General features: G+C 35.2%; 1 pseudogene; it reads left to right on the forward strand.

Annotated features, from left to right (window-relative positions):
- Positions 1 to 5,912: 5,912 nt before the first annotated feature.
- Positions 5,913 to 11,392, forward strand: LOC107507198 (annotated as a pseudogene).
- The last annotated feature ends 12,092 nt before the right edge of the window (positions 11,393 to 23,484 follow it).

Here is a 23,484-nt window from a genome sequence, read left to right on the forward strand (position 1 = left end):
AGCTAATTTTTAATGATATTCAGGAGATTTTCCTTCAGTTCCCTAGTCAATGTCAGTGCTCCTCAATAAGGAAGGAAAAATCAATTCAATTATCAAAGCACGGTTAATTGCTTTCAAGATCAGGGTGATTTAAAGAGCACCAAAGTATTTTGTCTGTACTCAGCATTTTTGGCTACGGATAGTCTCCCAAGCACACTGGGAAAAGAAGTTAAAAATTTTGTCAGTTCACTTATTACATTTTCCCCAGCTTTCTCCACACCTGCCATTAATAGAGCTAAAGGCAGGAGCTCTCGCACCAAGAGCCACACACAAAGTATTATTTTCAACTAGTGTTATCTACTTCATCTCTCAAAAGACTGATGTTTTTAGGTCTTGGTGCTTGGCACTCCAATTATTTGAGTACTTAGCCAAAATAGTTTCGTGAACATACATGGAATAGGGGGGGGGGAGGGAGTATTTTATGCTAAGGATTCCCTCATCTCATATATTCACTGATGGATAAAATTCTCATACCAGTGTCACTTGAGTTTAATTTTTGCAGCTTGTATCATGTTGGAGGAACATTCTAGAATGATTAATATAAAGATGAGTAAGATATGTTTCCTGCTCTTAGGAAGCTTATAGTCTAGAAGGGAATGTGGACAAGAACACAAATTATTTTATTCCCAAGGGTAACATGCAGTCAGGCCCCAGGGAAGGCTGCACCTGGGAGGTTCATTGGAAAGCAGCTGCCTGCTCTGAGGAGTAGAGGATGGCAGAAGGAGCTGGGGGCAGAACCCATATCCTTCATGAAGGTAGCCATATGAGCAAAGACAAAGGGACACGAATCAGCTTGGTGTGTGCAGCAAACCCTCTGTTTGGTATTTTAGGGCCTGAACTATAAGTCAGAGAGGGGTGGGAGATAAAGCGAGAGGAAGCTCTTGTGACCCTGAAGGCAGTGGGAGACCACTGGAAGGTTCTAAATAGGAATGTGACATAGCCAATAAATGTAGCAAGTTTTAAATTTTAATGTCTTTTTATGACTAAATAGATTATGCATTATAGAAAAAAATATATATTTTAACAGATGATCTATGGGAGAGAGTAGCCTTATTGAAAATATGCTTTGACAAGCCCAATGCAGGGTGGAAGTAAGCCTTGGGCACTTCCCACGGTGGAAAAAAGGGGATAAATACTTTAAAGGAGATGAGGAAGGAGCAGCTGATCAGTCTGTGGGGAAAACAGGAAAACTCTTATTTGAATGCATGGTATTTAGGTGAGTTTTTTTTTTTTTAGGTTGTTCGTTGTGTGATGTAAATCGGTGCCCCTCTCTTATTTAAATTTCTTGAGTAAATTCTACATTACTCATTCATGTTTTTGTGAGTATATGTATATATACATAGCTTCTTACCTAGTATTCTTTAATTGTATTTCAACTGACTGGATAATAGTATATGTCTTTGAGTAAGCTTTCTTTCAGAAAGAGTAAATGAGTAATTATAACTAATATTTGCTTAGCGCTTACCATGTGCCAGATGCTGTTTTTTTATTTGTGTTAACTCATTTAATTTATACAATAACCATAAGAGCAAGTTATTATTATCACCAACTTTATACAGGTGAGAAAGTTATGACACAGAGAAGTTAAGTAGATTGCCTAAAGCTCCGCAGCCATCAAGTGGCAGAGCTGAAATTTGAGCCCAGGCATCATGAAATCAAAGTCTAAATCTGTAATCACTAAACTGTGCTGTGTGATATAACTTAGGAACCCTTGCACATCTGTGAAGACTTTTACTATTACCATCACTTTTGAACAATATGAGTAGCTGTAATCGATTAAGATGACAACTGAAAATTTTTCATTGAATTTGTCATATTACAGAGCTAGTTTCAGAGAAGCCACAGGGATAGAACCAGATTACACAAGGTTTAGATTAGAAGAGAGGGAACTGTGACCTGAGATGTGCTGTAGTTCTAAGGAACTATGTATAAATATATAAATTTGTCTATATATATTATCTATACATCCACATTCATCCATCCATAATTCATCCATCCATCCATCCATCTACCTACTTACATATCTATCTACCTAGTTATCTATGTGTATATGTATATATGTGTGTGTATATATATATATGAGTACATACGTACTCATATAAATATGTATGTATGTATATGTATATGAGTGTGTGAGAGTAGATGTAGCATACCATATAGATGGCACCTTTTCTATAGACTGAGACAATAAAAGAGAAAGAGGGAGAGAGAGCACGTGCACCTAGCGTGTTTATAGGTTGAAAGCACCATAAGAAATATAAAGAGAAAAGTAAATAATTGAGAAGCTAAGGGCCAGAGAAGTCAGGAAGTAGTAGAATCAGAGCACAGGTGAGAAGCTAGCCTTGAATAGAAATGATTCCTCTTCCTCTGAGCCTGGAAAGAAGTGATACAGATGGGCATATGTATGGTCTGCAGCTGGGGCTGACCAGAAGCTCAAGGAGCTCCTGTCTGGTGACAACTTTGTCTATTGAAAGTGAGAGGTCTAGGGATTGAGCAGGAGCTTTAGGGAAATGATGAACACTAAGAAGATATTCTGAGGAGAATGGGAGATGCTTTGATATAGAATAAGGAAAATATGACTAAGTTGTGCTTCAGGCTTAGTTGAGACAGGACACCAAGTATGTGGAGGAAATTTTTTTCGATGGAGGTCTATAGTTCTTATTATTATCTTGATATTATTAAATATTATTGTGTGTGAGGCTTAGAATTAAGTGCTGTTTAGGCAATATTACATTTAACAACTCCATGAGGCAGGAATTATTACCTTCGTTTTAAAGATTCAGGAAGCTGAGGCATAGGGAAGTTAAAATAAACATACCTATGTCCACAGTAAAAGAGTGAACCATGGAACTTAGTATTATTCTTCCCCAGCTGAAATCCAAACTTCTTGAACTCTGAATAAATTACAGCTAATTGATTCTATTAGATAAAACTATGTTAGGAAACATTAGCTAAAAACAAAGCAACATGATGTGCAATAATAGGGAATTTCACAAGTGTTTTCTAATAAGAGCTTCAGGCTGAACTTATAGCTAAGTGATTGAGTCTCACATAATAAGAGATTTTAAAGCAACTGTTTATACAAGCAGCACCTTGGAGTGTTTTCCAAGACCTTACTCAACCTCGCCTCAAAATAACCTTACTAGCCTCATTGAATGCTTCTGTTATGCTCATAAGTATGTTTTAGCCAAAATGCTGAGAAACACCAACAACTAATGGTCCAATTTAAGAGGACAAGTGACCATCATATTCAGAACTGATTTTTGGTCACTCATTTGGGCCATTTGGCCATCCGGACTAGGTAATTAAGGAATTGTCTAACTAATCTTATTGTTGCTCCTGTAGTACCCATACTACATTTTTGTTTCAGTATCTATCACATTCTCCTACAATTATTGATTTACATATAATTCTCCTCAGTACATGGAGGATAGAGTATCTTATGATTATATCCATGGTACCTATTAGAATATCTGTTAAATAGTAGGTAATTTATATATGTTTAAAATGAAAAATGAGTAAAGAAATGAATGACTAAGCAAATGCTAGGTTTTATCTGAACCAAATGTGGTTACATAGGTGACTCTCAGAATAAATCCACAAGTGCTCTAAGTAAACAAGAAGTATTAAAATGTGGTATATTGTATAAAATACCTTCAAATTTAATATTGATGAAGAGGTACCAAGTTGGGGCTCTGATGGGTTTGCAATAAAGAAAAGTTAGTTCTTTATCCCAACAGTTGAGGTCCTCCAAGATTTTAGCTCAAACTACTTTTCTCAATATTTTCCTGAAAATGCCCATAACCCCAAACAACTATTCACTGACCTTTGTTTAAACCCCTACTTGTTTATATTATTCTCACCATCTGAAGCAACCTTCTTTATATTTTAACTTAAAAAAGTTTCCCAAGCTTCAAGCTCAGCCCTCACCTCTCTGAAGCCTTGTAACATTTCTGCGGTTGAAAGAAATATCTCCTTTTTCTATACTTACACAATCTTTAACCTTTTCTGCTTATTGTACTTAGAAATCTCATTTTGATGTGAACAAAGAATAGGTCAATATTTGAATTTTGGCTCAATTGTTGTCTAATTTTGTGATTTTAAAAAATAACTTGAACTCTCTGAGCCTCATAATCTTCATCTGTGAGGATTATGTAGAATAATAATACCTACTTCCCATTGTTGCTATGAAGACTACAATGTTGAATGAAGCAAAATGCTCTTCCATTTCCTCCTTGCAATTGTTTGTGTTTGGGTTACCTTCTAGTCTACTAGACTCAAGTTTATTGAAGGCAGAAGTACTCTTTGATACATTTTTACAATACTCCAAACACAATATTCAAAAAAGATGAAAATAAATATGTAATCTATCTATACCCTTTGAATGTACATACATATTGTAAAGGTGGTTATAAACGTTTTTTTCCCCTTAGTTATGTTAGCTATTTTCTCCTACAATCTTTATCTATCCCAGTTTATTTTTCATCAAAGCACTCTAGATAAAAAAAAAAAGGTTAGACTATGCTTAATTAGTCTATAACTCTGGATTAGTCATGATTTTATTTACGAGATTTTTATTGCATATATCCTCTAATGCCAATACAATGAAAAGCTAGGTTCTTTGGTTTTGAGCAATGGAAATGAACTCTGCCTGGCTTTAGCAAAGAAAAAGATATGTATTAGAAGGTTCTTTATAGTTTTCAGAATTAGAAAAGAAATGAAAAAGTCAGACAAAAATCTCAGTTGCCAGAAAGCATGGACCATCTCTCAAAGGCATTGCCGTTAGATAACCTTCTCCAAGCTTCTTCCAGAAATATCTTTGGTCAAGATTATTTTTCCTAGAAAAAAGAATTTATTTGGCTTCAGTAGAATCCTGCAGAGGAGTAAATACCAGGAAAATATCAGGAAAGGCACAGCACGGGTAAAAACAGGAAACAACTTGCTATTATATGATACTCTGTTTTTGGAGCCTTTATGAACTTCAACTGTGTGTGTGTGTGTGTGTGTGTGTGTGTGTGTGTGTGTGTGTGTGTGTGTGTGTCTGTGTGTGTAGAAAGAGAGAGAGAGCATAAAGAGTCTGAAATGAAGATATAAATTTGGATGTGGTCATTTATAGACATTAACTGAATTTATGGGTAAGGTAAGATTGCTGAAAAAGTATGAAATGAAATAAAGTGGGAACTCAGGACTGAGCACTGGGAAATTCCAGTTATAGTAGTGAATAGAGAAAGAGAAACTCAAAGATGAGATTGAGAAAGAGTGTCAAAGACATATGTTGATAGAAGAATGTGGAATACACAAGATAAGGAAATAAAAAACACCATGAAAGATGCATATAAAATTATAGAAATGTAGAGGACAGAGATTATGTCCATCTTAGAACTATCTAGAGTCATATTGCATTCTAAAACAATTACTGCTTTTTTTTTTCTAGCCTTTCCTGGATAGAAATAAGCTCCAATGAAATATAAACTTGTAATAACTTACTTTTTCAAAGCACATTGGTGGCATTGTAAATCTTGGAAAGCCAGAGGATGAGACAATGCCTCTGGATGAAAGAATTTCACAAATCTCTCCTAATTCTTTTAATTACTTAATTTGGGGAACCAAATTGAGTTAGGAGGCAAGCGACGAAGTTACACTACTTTTGTAAAAAGGTGTCTTTCTGCACTAAACTTAAATGAGGCTTTTCCTCACATCTTTTGGGTGGAGAACACAATGTTTCATTAAGTTGTCTTGACATCTAATGACTCTCAAAGGACGTAACCCTGTAAAAAAGGAAGAGGGCTTTTTATTTTCCATGGCATACATATCACAATGGAGATGGCATATCAGCGAAGATACAAAATATGGGTAGGGTGGGACACGTAGACATGGGAGTAAGACAACAGACAAAATGTGCCATGTGCAAGCGTGTGTATGTGGAAGGGCAGAGGATGGTCATAGAGAAGAGTGAATTACTCAGAGGCTGGAGCATTAACGGTCTGAATGAGAGCAGAGTAATATAAAGCATGAAAACTTGTTCAGAACCTGGCCATGAACAACATTAAATACCAGGCCAAGAGTTTTGCCACTGGGGAAAACTGGGAGAGGAGCCTCTGGGGAAAAACTGCATGTCTAGAAACAATGCTCTCTAATCAAATACGACTAGAGACAAAGGAGGGAGAAGAACACTAGCAAAGTAGCACAGAGATGGTGGCAGAAGGAAGTAGTGTGCATAAAGAATTTTACTTCCCAAATTCCCACACTAATGACTGCAGGCCTAAGTCATTTCCTAGATCTGGCAATTTGGTGCCTGTGAACTTTGGACTCAGAAGAGAAAGAAACAAAACTCTTGTTATTTCATTTTGCTTTTACTCTACTCTTCAAAGCAGAGTTTGCCTTTTGTTACCAATCTACCTTCTATTCCCTCCCCATATCCTCAAGGAATATTTTGAAACAAATGAGTGGCATGACTAAGCTGAGGATGGCTTAAAGGGAGAATGACTGGAAGTAGAGAGATTAATTAAGAGGCTATTGCAAGAAATCTGAAGAGAGATAATATAGAACCAAACAAGGGTGGGATAAAAGAGACAAATCTGAGAAAGACTGTAGAAATAGAAATGAAGGAAATTGCTGGCTGATTAGATATGGTAGCAAGAAAGAATAGGTAGGGTGACCAACCCATTTGCCAAGGACTCTTGCAGTTTCAATACTTACAGTCTCATTCCTAAGAAACCTTTCACTCCTGGACAAACTAGGATGTTTGGTCATCCTTAGGAGATAGTGATAGTTGTAGAGTTCAATTCTGGGTAGCTCAGGGAATTATTGTGTCTTTAAGAAAAATAGGATGCATGGGAGGAAGGCGGCCTAGAGGAGAAAGATAACCAGCTAGGGTGTTCAGCATGTTAGGTTTGAGGTTCCTGTGAGGCACCTGGCCAGGAGACCCAAGTTCACAGTAGATCAGATCAGAATTAGTTACAGGTGAGAAGCCAGTCACCTGGAGAGTAGCTGAAGTTCTGATATTAGGTAAATGTCCCAAGGGAGTAAGTTTAGGGAGAACAATAATAAAGGAAACGATGGGTCCTTTGAATGGTCCCATTTAGGAGATGAAAAAGGAGTAGAAACTTGAGAGGAACAACAGGAAGAGCAGTGGAACAGAAGGTAGGGCTGAAAGAAAAAGAATAAAGAAGGAACTTCCAGCCAACTATTCTTCAATATTCCAAGATTACAAAATAGAATTCAAAAAATAAATTACAAAATAGGAAATGTTCTTTGGATTTAGTGACTAAGCTGCTATTCACGACCTTGATGGAGAAATTTTAGTGGTAATAAGGCCTGAAGCTATATCTCAAGAGATTCCAGAGTAAATAGGCAGAGACAAAGAGGGACCACGAGTATAGACTCTCAAGGAGCTTGGTGATGAAGAAAAGGAGGGCGATAAGATAGTCATTTACTATTTTGACATTACATTAACTTTTGACACACTAATGGGCAATTCATATGCCATTTTTTGTGAGAAAAAGTATGATATAAAGTTATTAAAGGTTTGCCAGTAACTAGTTATGGGATTTTTGACAAGTCACTAGCCCCGCCTCAAACCTATCTTCCTTTAGGTCTATTAAGCAAACGACTCATCTCAGATGATTTTTAAGGTTTCTTTCAGCTTTATTGGACCTGTTTTCTTCTGTGATGCACAGTGGTTTTGGAACTCCAGATGGTTTTCCCCAATTATCTAAGGCAGCATTGTCCAATTGAACTTACTATGATGATGAAAATGTTCTATAGCTGTGCTGTCCAAAACAGTAAGCACTAGCCACATAAGGCTATTGAGCACTTGAAGTGTGTCTAGTGTAACTTATGAACCGAATTTTAAATTTTATTTAATTTTAATTTATTTAAACTTATATAGTCACATATGGCTAGAGGCTACTATATTGGATGATACAACTCTAAAGAATTATAATAAATTCTCAAAAAATTTCAAACCCAAATTAATGTACAATAATTATATACCATGTACAATATTTTGTTGGTATTAGAACTCTGAAACAGACAAGCCTTTGAGAGTATTAGCTGCCAAAACTTTTACCAAATACATAGAGGATGAAAGAAAGCTGTATTGGCTGCTTCTATGATAACTGTTCCGGCAAAACAAAATGAATTTCACTACTGAAAAAAATTACCTCTGAGAAGGTTAGTTTCATTTTTGTTTCTTCAAATGTGGTAGGAGACACTAGTTAGGTGGAAGAGGGGGCTTAGAAAGATGCCGAAAATAGATCATGACATACTATATCTAGTGTGTGCCTAAATTAGCCCTCGTTGGTTAACTGATTACAGTGGAATAAAGCTATTAAAGTTTACGCAAAGCAAAGCCTATTATCTAAATAAAACTGATTGAAAATTATAAGTTGTCCTAGAAGTTTCTCCTTTGATCTCTCCTATTGGCTGTAACTGTAGACAAGAAATAGGTATTAAATTTCACAAAAATCAGCCTTTTGGTCTCTTAGTAAATCAAGCTATTAACTAGCTAAGAATTTTCTTTCTTTTCTTATAGAGAGATTCCATTCTGATTCCACTGTGGATAAAGGCAAAAACTAGGTTGGACTATAATAAGATGCCACAAGGAGAAATCATCACTACCACAATTTTTAATTGCAGATTTGAAAATCAAATCAGTGTTCATAAATTCATCAATGTCATCATTTTTCATCTGAAGGTGAGAGAACCATTTTTTTTTTTTTGAGGCATACCAGTTGACCAGTGTTAAGAGAGTGGGTGCAATTGTAAATTGTTAGCAAGTAATATGGTTGTTGATGTTTAAATGGTTACAGAATACTTTGCCAAATAGCTGCAAACCCAGCATTTCCATTCAAAAGAATTAAAAATGAGTATTCAAACAAAAACTTGTACAAGAATGTTCATAGCATTGCTATTTACAATAGCTAGAAGGTGGATAACTAAATCACGGCATATAAAGACAATGGAATATTATTCAGCCATAAAAAAAGAATGAAACATTACTACAGAACTGGTGGCAAGAGGAGGTAGAACCTTGAAAACAATATGCTAAATGAAAGACACCAGATATTAAAAAAAAAAAATTACATAATTTCATTTACATGAAATGTCCAGAATTGGCAAAGCCATACAAACGGAAAGTAGACTGGTACTTGCCAGGGGCTTTGAGAAGGAGGTACTGGGAAATGCTAATGGAAATGAGGGTTTCCTTTTGGGATGATAAAAATGTTGTGGAACCAGACAGTGCTAATGTTTGTACTACACTTGAATATACTAAACACCACTGGATCACAAACTTTAAATGATTAAAATCATTTTATGTTATGTGTGTCATACCACAGTAAAAATTTGCTATAAAAAACTGAATTAGAATTTCTTGGCCCCAAGCAGGGAGCTGCTGTTTAGTCTGAGGCCACTTCAGTTTTCCACCCTGGCCAGTGCCTCAGGCTGTGAAGCTGGTGGCCTACAGTTTGTGCAAACCCCACTGAATCCCAATGCCAGAACATGTATCACTGAGTAGAAAGGCCAAGATCTCCTGGAGGCTCTGGTGGTGGTGGCAGCTGCCTTGGTGAAGGAGGAAGAACAGGAGGCAGTGTTGTTGGCCCAGGTGCTGGTTGATTTTAACACCAACGTTTCTGGTGTGGATGAACAAACATGTATAAGTATGAGGACCTCACGGACTTTTCTGATATTTACCACTCTAATGAAGAATATTTTAGGGAAACTAAAAGAGCTCAATCCTGCCTACATGAAAACTATGGCAAAGCTAGAGAAAATGAGCTAGAGTAAATTAAATTTAAAGTAAGTTCAGCCAATGATCGTCAAGAAAGAAGTTTCTAGTGTTGCTTCCAAATCTGTATCAGAAAAGACGTTCTAACACCCTATCTCGTTAATCAGGCTCAATTTCAGAGCCTGGTTTAGATCATTCTCCTTCTTTGATTATGACTTCCTCTGAAGATGAGTTGCCCAACTTAGTAAAGGAGTAGCCTGAGAAGGACAGAATGGTGACCTATGCTAAGGAGGTCATCAACAACTTGTGCACAAACATTTTTATTAAAGATTATATTCAATGTGAGGATGCTGACTTCCCAGCAGTTGAAAAAACAAAGAAGAAACCAAAAGAATGGGTGCCAAAAATTACAATATCTGAGCCTTTTCAAAGGATAATTAGAGAACAGAAGAAAGAGAACACGAAATCTAAATCATGTATTGAAATGGTACACAAACTGCTCGCAAAACAAGAAGATTCAGAGTATAAGAAAAAATTCCAAGTCAATCCAGTTCCAGCATTCATCTTCCCCCACCCCCTTACCATTATGTAGTCAAGCAAAATGAACAACAGAGGTGGACTATAAAGGAGAAAAACAAGAAATTCTTTTGGCCTCACAAAACCTTTTAAGTTTATTGCAAGGGAGGAACAGAAGCAAGCAATCCAGGAAAGCAGCTGAGAGACTTTTTAAGTCTAAAAGGAAACAAATGGATTTAAAACCAGACCTATACCTCGATCTACTTATGGTTCAACAGGCTAGAAGAAGAGCTGTACAGAAACATTAGCAACAGCTGAGATCCTAAGAGCTTTTACCTACACCAGCTTGCAAAAGTTTTACTACAAGGAAGCCCAAGTGCCCTGAACAGGCTGAAAATTTGAAATGTAAATAAAAGATTAAGTGTCTGACTGCTGATTTTGGAGACCTTCTTGAAAGATATCAGAAACAGCCCTCAGAACAGAACCAGTGTCCAAAACTCCTAACGGTCTGTAAACCACCTGATCGTCATACATCCACTAAAAGAAGGGAAATTTTGGCAGACATTGAAGCAGATGAAGAAAATTAAAAGAAACACATTGGCCTATGTCTCCAAGGCACGAGTCGCTAGCAAGAAGTGCAAGTGAAAAGCATGTGCCATGTAAATGCGACCCTCCAATACCCACAGTATATTCCAGAGGAAGAGAACATGCCACAAGAGTGAAAAAGAAAGGATGAGAATACTGACGAGAACTAGAAAAAAAGAGAATAAAAAATTAAAAATAGGCCACTACTATTTGAAAGAGTTGCTCAGAAAAATGTAAGAATGATAGCAAAAAATGTTTTATTCTACCACCCTAAAAGCAGTAGAAATATCTGATACATTTGTTTCAAAGAAAGGCCAAAGTAAAAAAATATTTGAGTCCTTCAGCAATCAAGTGATGAAAAGTTTCACTGAAGATAAAGACAGCTTTAACGAAAAAAAAAAAAATAGAAGAAAGAGAATGGGGAAGAAAATTATTTTACTGATACCAACAGCTAGGATTCTTACAAGGAAAAAAGATGAAGCCAATAAAGAGAGTAAAGGACAAAAATCTCTTGAAGATTAAAACAGAATCAGCAGAACTTCCTCTCTGTGCCTGTGTCGTTGTTTGCAGCATCAGTGTTAGTAGCTGTGTTTGTATTAAGAACATGGGTAGGAACCCCTCTGATGTGTGCAGGGGTCTTGAACAAACATCTGTAGCTGAAAAGGCCAAATCCAGCTGACTGGTTATTTGGTCAATTAGGCTTTGCCTACCAGGTTTTTAAATTGCTACATATGGTCTGTTTGCACCCTTAATCTTATTTATATTTTTAAAAAGCATTTGAGAATCATAGCTGTCATAAACTGATTAGTTTATATCATAAAATATACATTACTTTATTATTTTTGGTGGGAAAAAATGGCTTAGCATTGAGAGCGGAGAAGTGACCTTGGATGATTTGTTTGTAAAAATTTATTTCTGAATTTTTAAAGCATGAATCAATAAATATTTTTAAATTAAAAAAAATTGAACTAAACTAATAGAAATAAGATTCTCCTGTAGGTCAACAACCATTTAACATAATACTAATCTGATAATCCAACAATTTACTTTAAGCAATCTCTAGAGCTATAACCGATGTATGAAAAGAGGACAATCAATTATCTCGAGCAGTGATTCTCAGACATGAGGTCAGAGCACACTGCTGGGTTTCAATTGGATAAATGAAAAGACAAGAGCTACATTTAACATCTTGGAATTGGGTATAACCTGCAGTCTATCTTACTCATGAAAAAGTCTCCAAACTCATTATATAACAACAGCCTAAGAAGGAGCATGCCTCATGGGAAAGGGTTTTGGAATCACTGGCCTATATGATTTAGTATGAAATAGCTCTAGTCCAGATAGTTCCAAATAATTTTCTGATGGTTCCAGAAGAGTGTCAAGACAATTTTCTTGGGGCAGAGGATACCACAACACCATCACCAAGAAAATTAAATAAGTGTGAATAATAGCCAGTAATTTTTTCCAGGCCTGTTCAGGGATACATTAAAAGATTTAAGAATTATTCTTTCATCCCACCCATTGGAAAATTCAACAATCGGCAGGCCAGAGAGCTTTAGTAACCTCTGGCAAAGTAATCAATGGCCTAATAAACACCAAATAAGAGCACTCCACAAAGAAGATACAGAGTAGATGAGATTAAGGCCTCATGAGCAACTCCAAGAAAATGGAAGACGTAAACCAGGAAAAAAGAAAATGTCAGAGACACCAAAAGAATGACTCAAAATTTTTGCAATTTTCTATAGAAAAGCTACAATTTTTCTAGAAAAAATTTTCAGCATGAGCATGACTAGATTTTCATTGTGTGGATTTTCTTCCCTAAAGTACAATTTGCACTAAATGCTTTACCATTAACACAGATAAAAAAAATAGTTGGAAATGTCTTCCATATTTTGAATAGCAAACTAAAGGTTTTCCTAAGAAGTGAGTCAATATTTTCATTCTTACGTTTAGCTAAAGTTGTACAATTTTCAGGTAGACATTAAAATTTAGAAATATGTTTAATTTCATTTCTGATTGTAGTTCTTTTGGTTTCACATATCCCTTAAAACTAGTTCAGGTACTTTGGAAAAGTTGTTAGACATCCTGGGCCCCCATGTAGATCTTCCCCCAAAATGGAAATAGTCAAAGGACCTGAGAGTGAAGAGAGTCTGTTGTCTAATCCTCTTAAAATCAAAATGCCCCAGTGCAACATTGTCACTTAAAGAGTACAGCATATACAATAGGCATTTAGAACACAAATTTGGGTGAGAGATGCTTTATACTAAAAGTCTCCCTTTTTTAAAACTTTGATTTCTTCATTCATACAAAAACCAGATTTGGTGAAAAAACCTCAGGCAGTCCTATAAATTTAAACCTTCAGTCAGGGAAGGGAGACATCTACTGGTGAATAAAATAAAAAAATTTAAAGATACATTTATAGAAAGATGTATTTATATATAATATTATAAATATATATAGTATTTGTATATGTGTAGTATTTGTATATAATAGCATATTTATGTGTGTATATGCAAATTAACACACACACACAAACATACGAACTCAGATCATTCAAAACGAGTACTCAACCAAAGGCACTTTGTAGATATTAAAAAGGACACAGTTAAAATCTAATTTCTTAATAAATACACCATGACCTGATGTAGTAAGATACAAAGGAAAGATAACAGGCAAGCACAACTGGTTAATACAATGCAGAGAAAAAGTAACTAAAACCTCTGTTGATGAATAAGGTAATTGCACCATTCATTTCTCCCTAAATATTTCAATATTATTTCAACTTAGTAAATTTTGATTTTCGTGTGATTTATTTTACTCTGATAGAGTAACTATACCAGATTATTATTTTCTGTTTACCTGTGGCATTTTTGGGTCATTTATACATTTCACTTCGGTCTCAATCTATTGAAATATTATTCTGAATTTTTATTTATTTAATTTGAGACAGATAATGCTGACTCATGTCATTTTCTAGGGCAGTGTCAAAGAATGTCATTGTGCCTGCATGGACTATGTCATGATCGATGAAGCAGAACAATCTCTTCTGAACACACCACCAAGCCCCATACCTTCTTGATATTTCTCTCTCATTTCTAAAATAGGAGGAACAAAAAAAAAAAAAAAAACCTTTTCCTAATCAGCAGTAATCTCTCCAAAGGTCTTTTAATTTCAAAAGTCATAAGTGTTAATTAGCTATTATTAAGTGCCCTCTGTATAAATTAACATGATTGATGAAAAAATTAAGGCTAATGAAAAATGTAGCAATGCATGTATTTTTAAGTGGCTATATTAAAAGATGGCGGTCCCTCTGGACAGTAGCTAAGGCCCTCTGTTCTGTATCCTGACTTTATTATTCTCTCTTACTATCTTTCCTCAACTCTTCTTTTCAGTCATCAGAAAAAAATGCTGAATCTTTCATTCAGTTATTTTATAATCTTATTTTTTTTAACTTGAACACTAAATTGCACACCTTATTTAGTATGATCTCATGAAGTAAAAAACATTTCCTATGTTTAACCTGCCAAATAGAAGTACACTGACCTCTCTATTTAGAAAAAAGCCAATATCTCTCTTTTCCAGAGTGGGTGGGAGTTGTCAATGTGAGTAGCTCTGCAGGATACTACGCTGTGGAGCAGGAGCTGGACATCCAGGGCTGCCGAGTGACCAACCTTCCTCCTTTCACTTTCTTACCTTACACTGGAGTATTTGGGAAATAGTTCAAAATTAACAAAAGTTTTCCACAAAAATTAAAACAGTACCTACAAAACTATACTTTCAATTATAAGTTAAATAATGTGAATTCAGCACTAAAGATTACTAAGGTTGGGTTTTTGTTTTTTTACCAAAATATGTAAAATTGTTATGATGAGAACAGTTCTGTAATTGAAAATTTGGGGCATCTAAAGACCACACTGAAATCTAATTAGAAGCAGATATTAGTGAGAATTTCCAAAAATAAAAGGTAGGGTAATAACTATGTACGGTGTCAGATGGGTACTGGACTTATTGGGTGGATCACTTTTAATCTATATAAATGTCTAATCATTATGTTGTACACCTGAAACTAATATAACATTGAACATCAACTATAATTAAAAAATAAACAATAAATAAATAAATAAATAAATAGGAATAAAAGGTGGTCAGAAGTCATGAAATAAACTACCAAAAACTTCAGAGATTAATAATTGGTCATTTAAAACTATAAACAGAGATTTTTTTCCACAAAAAGCATGAAATAGATTTTCATTTTCTTCTACATATGACTAAAAAGGAAGACATGGTGCACACTCAACATTTTTTTAAATCATACTTTCATCCAGAATCAAATCTTACCCCCAAAAGATAAAAATTCCTCCATTATGTATTTAGTTAAAAAACAAGGAGGAGGGGAAGCAATTATTTTGTGCTTGTTTCATAGAGATTACAGCATTTTACAAATTTACCAACTTTTTAAAAGGCATCAGACTAACTTTAAATTTGGACATTCAAATTCCCTGCAATGTTTTTAAACATCCACAATGTCTTTGCAATATCCAAAAGTGATATATTATCATATTTAGGCAATAAGCAAGTTAGCCTGCTTGCCTGCTGTATTAATGGTTTGGGCAGGTGTGTTTTCATCTTCTTTATCACGTTCTCCCTGCCTCCCATATCAATCTCTCCCTTTATGAATACGTAAGAAGCCAGTGATGGTTAACACTTGCTATGCTATACACTACCTCATGTCTGATCTTTGGAGCAATGTTTACTTTGACTTATTGCAGTTTGAGATCTTGAAACCTGCATCTTTTAACTCTGTCCCTTTGCATTTGTATGTTCTTTGGATCTCTGTGCTTTCTACAGATGGTCACTCCTTGTTCAAAGGTGTCCTAATATGCACCCAGGATGATTGCTGCGCTTGCTGTTGAGGTGGCTATGTTAATTGCTTGCTGCCTTTGCAGTGGGAGAATGTTCTCCTGCTGAGAACTGCAGTGCATTTATGAGCTACATTAACATATTGCTTGTAGGAACAAAAGGAAAAAAGAAAGCCGAGTGGTGGGAGACAAGTCTTCAAAATCTTGTTCTTAATTGTCGGCTGGTCTAATCAGATCTGAAGATCCAAGAGCATTGAGTGCTAGAAGGATCTGGTTGTTTGTGCCAGTCTCTTCTGCCAAATGAGAGAACAAGAGGAGCCTCTATTTAAATGAGGAAGCTGTAAAAGAATCAATTTAATAACGAGATTTGGAAAAACAAAATAATTTAGTGCTACTTCTGGTTTTACATGACTTATAATGTATGTAGATCTACAATTATGTCTTATTATGAAAATAGATTGACGTTGAGGTAAAGTGTACTAAATGTCTCCCTCATTCACACAAACCTTTTTTAAAGTGAAAGCCCCACAAGATTTAGTGAGGAACACAATTTCATTTTTAACAAGAATAGATTGTCTATATTGTGACTTGGCATCTGAATCTGAAAAATGCTTCCTGGTGCTCTCAAGTATATTCATTAACATTTTCTCCCAAAGGGAGTCATAATTAAGTGATCAATGACGTCACTCCATTGCTACCATGAGAAAGTGAAAAAATCTTCTAAAGCAGAAAGATAAATTTATGGTAAATTTCAATTAAGTATAATTTAAAATAAAAACTAGAGAAAAAACTCAGATGTTTTAAAAAATATTTCATTCTGGTAAATTATTGTGGAGAAAGGACATATCATAGAAATTTCAGCTACACAAGAGAAAGTTCTGTCTCTTAGTGCAGTTAGCCAGGGCTCAGATGCAAAGCAGAAATGATGCTTTCTTTTAAATTTTATATTTTTAAAATAAACAGGTATTTATATCTAGTACTTTTTAGTGAGCTTACTAAGAGAGGTAACAGTTTGGAAAAAGAACTTGAGGAATCTTTCTGTCTTATTTTTCCACACATATAAACCTTTTCTCTGGTTAGCCCAAGGTATCCATTCTATCTTCTGGGGCGGGGTGTCAGGTGGGCATGATTAAGATTTTTCTAGATGAGTGAGGTCTCCACATGTGGTCCCCAGACCAAAAGCATCAGCATCACTGGAACCTTTTAGATATGAAAATTCTTATCCCCCTCCCAGCCCTACAGAACCAGAAACTCTCAGAGTGAATTCCAGCAATATGTGTTTTAATCAGCCCTTTAGGTGATTCTGATTTGTTTTCAAGCTTAACCATAGCTATAAAAGAAACAAAGAGGAAGGAGGAGTAAACATAGAATAATTATTTTATTTCTGACATCAAAAATAGAATTTGATAGGACAATAGTCATGAAAGGCTAGCATGATTGAAGATGAAAGGATTTTCTAAATCCCCTTTTCTTTCATTTAACAAATCAAGGGTTAAGCCAAGTGAATACATCATAATTTTTTTTTAGTTAAGAAAATTATAGGTAGGTAGATTAGGAAACAAGAGAAAATTCCTCCCCAAGATACCATGAAAAGGGAAAGTCAGACAGAAGAGAGAAGAAAGAAAAGATATGCCATGGTATGGCCATCCTGGGATTTCTGCAGACATGGCCCTTAGAATGCTGAATGCCAGGGTCTCTTGCTGAATTGTACCGGGTAGAGCTCACTTCATTATAGGCGGGTATAATGTTGTGGACAAGCAGAGAGATGATCTAGTTTGCATTCCTGAGCTGCGCTAGTTTCTATAAGGTATTGACACTGTATTGAGAGCCAGAGGGATTTACCTGGGGCCCACTGTGGTTGAGAGCAAGCTAACCTTGAAGCTAAGCCTTCAGGGTGGTTAGTCTGAGACACAACAATCATTTGGAAGGGTCTGAGGCATTAGTAAAGCCAGGTGGCAGGCTGAGTTTTTGGGGAAATCCCCAAGGCTCCAGTCCTGATCTTAGACTGTGCTCTAAAGAATACAACATATCACAAACACACATGCATATACACACCCAGGCAGATACACTGGCTAAATAAGGAATAAAAATAAAATATTCAGAATAAATCACATAAAAATAATTGTTAAGAATAACATGCAGAGATAAACAAATATTATTTTATTTTATTTTATATGGATGATAAGAATTAAAACTGGCACATGTAAGTGCACCTAATTTTTCCAATGAAATATTCCCATGGTCAAAAAAGGCCATGTGCCTATATGGACGGCTCTGGAATAGGACACGGGCAGCCTCATTGATCAGGATCCAGGGCTCAGGGCCACACAGCATGACCCATAACCCCAAGCCTCTGCTCTCAGGACAGACACCTTTCAGATGCCAGGGGACACCTCACATACTTTTCCCTATGTCCTCAAAACAAGATAACTGCTTCCCAATGCTGTGATGGTTTGAGGTGGTCCCACTGCTGATGTTAGAGATGTATATCGATTCAAAGCAAGGAGACTTTGAGCAGGGAAGCACTCATTGTATCAAATTCTTCCTCTCAGCAAGAATACGATAACATTCTAGTGTAAAGAGGTGCCATTTCCCACCAGTGCTTATTTTTGTGCTTCTCTCCATGCTCCAACTTGTGATCTCAGAGCATTCAAGAGCAAGCTCAGTATTCACAACAGGTGCGTATGATGAGTGGGAGACAGGATTTCAATTGGGTCACATCGATGATGTTCTTGAGAACAATCATAGATTATACACAATATTTTCTAGATATGCCCAAGCGGGAAAAATCTTGGTGAAACATGTGTTAATTTTGATCTTAAAATCATTTCAGTTGCAAAGTGTTAAGCAAAACAACTCAAGATGCTCAAGAGAAATGTTCAAATAGTGAATTGTGATCTTGTAAGAAAATGAAATTAATTTTGAATTTACGCTATTCGCAGCATGTGGTTTGAACTATTGTTAGCTATAAATGCTAGCCCAAAAAGAACTTTGGCTCTTTCACTTTTAAGAGATTAAAATTATTTTTTAAATTTTAGAACAATATGGAATGTCTGAATTGAAAAATACTGCATGTAAAATGTGCAAAAAAAATGTGACATTTCAATAAAAAATAAGAAAATTAGAATAAGAAAATAAATTGCTTAACTGTGAAGATTTATGTATAAATAATCTCCAAACTATTTCTACAGAGTCTATTTTCTGGCCATTATAGATTGAGCAATAGTCTTTCCTAAAGAGAGAGTTGAACATATTGGGTAAGGTAGTTATCTTCATTTTTAAAAATATATTCATGAGTTGAAAATTCGAAAGAAAAAAATAAGATAAACTATAGATCTAAATAGATGATGATGATCATTAATAATGTAAATAATGTCTACATGATGAAATTTAGTAACTATCCAACTCCATTACAAAATAATTTCCTTAGTAACTATCCAACTCCATTACAAAATTTGAACATATGTAAAATTCGTGATGCATTACAAATCAAACATTGTTTTAAATTGTTTTGACAATTCTGGTTGCTTCACCTTCCACAGAACTAAGTTCCTCCAAATTGAAACAAAGTTGATATGTATAAAAACTATAATGATTCAGGAAATGTTGCCTCATTTGGCAGTACTATCGATGAAACCAAATTATCAAAATCTTAAACAACATAATTAATGATTCTGCTGAAATCAAATCAAGAAAAATAAATTTATGAAACATGCAACATATCAAATTATGTATTTATTTTTAGTCATCCAACTATCACCATCTCGTCAACAAAACTCATCGACAAACGCTGTCTTCAACATTTTGCCAATTTTCAGACACTTTAAGCCATAGCTTTAAATATAATTTCCAATTTGGTCATTATAAAGGTATAATCCCCAAGGAGAGGAAATAGAACATATTAAAGTGTGTTAGTTTGATTTATAGTTATACATATTTATAGTCATACATCACGGTATCTTTCCCCAGGCCCTTCCTGCAAATGTTAGAGGCAAGTTAGACATGCCCTGATCAAGTTTGAGAAACAATAAACCATGGGATTATCAGCCCAAAATGTCACAGGTGCGTATTGCAGAGTAGCCAGGAATGGGGGCACACCAAACATAGCTCAGCAGATGTCAGTTGGAAACCAACAGGGGGCCAAGCAAGCCCTTTCTCCAAAGCCACGAGGTCATGGAGCCTCTCCCCCAAACCTCATACCAAGTGTCATCGTGGAAAACAGTAGAGTGAAATCTGAAAGACTGAAAAATGATTCTTATTTGAGTCTAAATTTAAAAACCTTTTTAAAAATTGTTAGAATGAGGCTAAGTTAAATTGGATTGTTCCAAATGGGTTTCCTACCACCACCACTATTAACAAGTACCAGTAAGGAGTGTTGCATCAATTATGAGAAATAAAGTAGTTAAAATTCCTTTGCAGAACTCATACAACTCAATAACTACCAAAAAAAAAATCCAATTAAGAAATGGGCAGAGGACCTGAATAGATACTTTTCCCAAGACATACATATGGCCAGCAGACATGAAAAGATGCTCAACTTCACTAGCTATTAGAAAAATGCAAATCCAAACCACAATGAGATACCATCTCACACTTGTTAGAATGGCTATTATCAACAGGACAATTAATAACATGGAGAGGATGTGGAGAAAAAGGAACCCTCATATACTGCTGGTGAGACTGCAAATTGATATAACCACTATGGAAGACAGTATAGAGGCTCCTCAAAAAACTCAGAATTGAACTACCATATGATCTAGCAATCTCTCATCTGAGTATTTACCCAAAAAAACTGAAAACATTTATCCAAAAAGATATATGCACCTTAGTGTTCATAGCAGCATTATTCAGAATGGCCAGGACATGGAAGCAACCGAAGTGTCCTACAATAGATAAATAGATAAAAAAAGAGATGGTACATATATACAATGGAATATGACTCAGCTATAAAAAAGAAGAAATATTGTCATTTTCAACAACAGAGATGGAGATAATCATGCTAAACAAAATAAGACAGAAAATGTTGAAAACCACACAATATCACTCATATGTGGGATATCAATCTAAAAGCAACAAACAAACATAACAGACACTTGTGAACATGGACAGTGAAATAGTGGTTAGCAAAAGGAAGGGAGGGAGGGGGATTTCAATGTCACCCCAATAATTTTTAATAATTATAAAAAAATTCCTTTATACATCCAAATGGTAGTAAGAGTAAGTAAACCCTCCTATATGTATAAATAAAGGCAGGCAGCAGGTGGCAGGTAAAAACCAATGGATATAGCCATTAAAATAGTCCCACTATAGTTGGGAAATGGTAGAACATAATTGCAGACACTATCACCTGCTTTCCGTCTTTAGACTTCATGGGACAACTTCCCTTGCTTTCAAGAACCCAGACATTTGTGCCTTTGGCCAGACATATATGCTGGCCTCTCATATGATGGCTAGCCAATGGCATCTGATTCAAAGACAGTGATTCTCTAATTTTCCTCCATTTAGTTTGGCATCTTTGCATTCCTACAACCTATTTACTCATGAACAAAGCATTAGACAAAGCAGATAATTCATTGAGCTTTTAATTTGTGTTTCGTTCTTATTACCCTAGGTACTTCTTCCTCCCTCAGGTAACCTCCGTAAAGTGAAGAACAAAGGGGGCCCTTCCTTAAATGTTCTGCAATACTTAAGCCTCTCCCTCTTAAATTTTTACCCACTATAGGGAAGCTCCATATGAGCAAGATAAACTGGAAACTGATTAATTGGACTAATAAAATAAATCCTATGAGATTTCTTGCATTTTATTGTTTTGGTAAAATATTCTACACTCCTATCAGCATGATAGGTGTCCTTAAAAACTAAAAATCTTCTAAGTCTGACAGTAGGAAGTGAGGTGGCATTGGATAAAGGGAAAAAAATGGAAAACTCTAAATCACAGCACAGAAGTGGTCTCATTCTCTCCCAACTATGCTGCAAAATAAATGCCTCTGTAATACAATCTCAAATAGAACCCTAAGCCTAATTTGCTCATTCAAAGGGCTCTATACATAATAAACAAATGTGTTAACATATTATTCTCATCTTTTTCTCTTTTTTTCTTCCTTTTGCAGCTAGAAATATTTAGAAATCTACTTGGAATAATAAGCAAACAAACAACTAAAAGCAGTCTTCTTCAATTTTAGTACTAAAAATTTAAACGCTGAACTTTAAACACAAACGAAATCAAAGTGAATAAAAACGAACCTTGTAGTCAGGCTGATTAATAAACAGTTTAGTGATTAATGAGGTTAGACTTGCATGAATCAAATCCTCAAGATAGTCTAGAGTATTCTTTCTGTTATAAAATGGGCCTTTAAAACAACAACATATGTGATCGTTAAAATGGCTTCTTATTATGAAAACAATATCCAAATGAGTTTCAGCATTTGCTTTTTTAAAAACTTGATACAACAATGCTAAATGACAGTGTGGGAAAAGCTTGCAACTTTGACATAGTGATAATATTTACCTGGTTTTCTTCCAGACTTTTCTGAGAAAGGCATGTCTTAACGAACTGTAACTATATAAAGGAGGTAGATATGAGGAAGCAAACTTGGTAGAACTAAGAAATATGGGGATTATTTTGTGTTAATGGTATGTATTAAAATCCTGAAGTGCGGAGAATCATAAGGATCCTAATTAAACCTTCGTAATTTACAGTTCTTTGGAAGGAGCAAATAATTGGCATGATTTTATAAAGGTCTTAAGAAGACCTTTATAAAATTTTTATATTTGCTATGAGTAAATATAAAACAGGACTGCGTAAATAGAACAATGGAAAGACTAAAATAGGAATATGCTGTCAATAAAATCAATAAAAGCTGACTTAGAATGTCAGTGGCAGAAAGGAAGATTTAGGTTATAACAAATAAAATAACTGTGGAAATGGAAAGATAAAGAAAAAAATGTAGTCCATTAATGTTTACAGCAACAAGCTTTATTTTTATAGTGGAAGTACTCTTTTTGCTTGAGCCTTTCTTAATTTTAACAGATTTTTCTTTAAAAAAAAAAAACCCTATTATTATTAACTAGAACCAAAGAGTTATGTAGATGTTGAATGCTGCTTTATTAAGCAAGAGAAACAGCAGCTGCACCAATGAGAAATATTAAAACAAGGAATTTTAAAGATGAGCAATTACCACTTCCCTTCATCCATCTATTTATGTCTTAGGCCAGAATATATAAACAGTATCCTATACATCATTGCTAAATCTCCCATCAACTTATGCTTAGCTTACTTAGATGTTCACCTCCTCCATGATCCCAGTGAAGTTTCATGCAGGAGTGGAGAGAATATGTGCCACCTGCTGTTCAGATTTCAAGAATGTAAGGCATTTGCTTGGTCAGACGCTTAACTCTGCTACTAGCTGTCTGTATCATGAAATGTCAACATTATAATTTCCTTCCTCAGTTTCAGCTTTTGAGCAGTTTAGCATGCAAATCCTTCTAGGAGGGTCACATCTAAACTATGATCTATGTATGAATGAGGTAATCAAATAGCTTGCTAAAGCTTTAAGAGGAAGGAGACTAGCTGAGGACAACGGATAGCCACCAAAGTGGATCCAAAAGAAGATACTGAAAGTAGCCAAACAACAAAACCTCTTTCAATTTTTTTCAATTATAGTTGACATTCAATATTATTTTATATTAGTTTCAGGTGTACAGCATAGTCATTAGATATTTATATAATTTATGAAGTAATTTCCCCAATCTATC

The sequence above is a fragment of the Rousettus aegyptiacus genome, unplaced genomic scaffold, assembly GCF_014176215.1.
Source record: "Rousettus aegyptiacus isolate mRouAeg1 unplaced genomic scaffold, mRouAeg1.p scaffold_m13_p_1, whole genome shotgun sequence".
Lineage (NCBI taxonomy): Eukaryota > Metazoa > Chordata > Mammalia > Chiroptera > Pteropodidae > Rousettus > Rousettus aegyptiacus.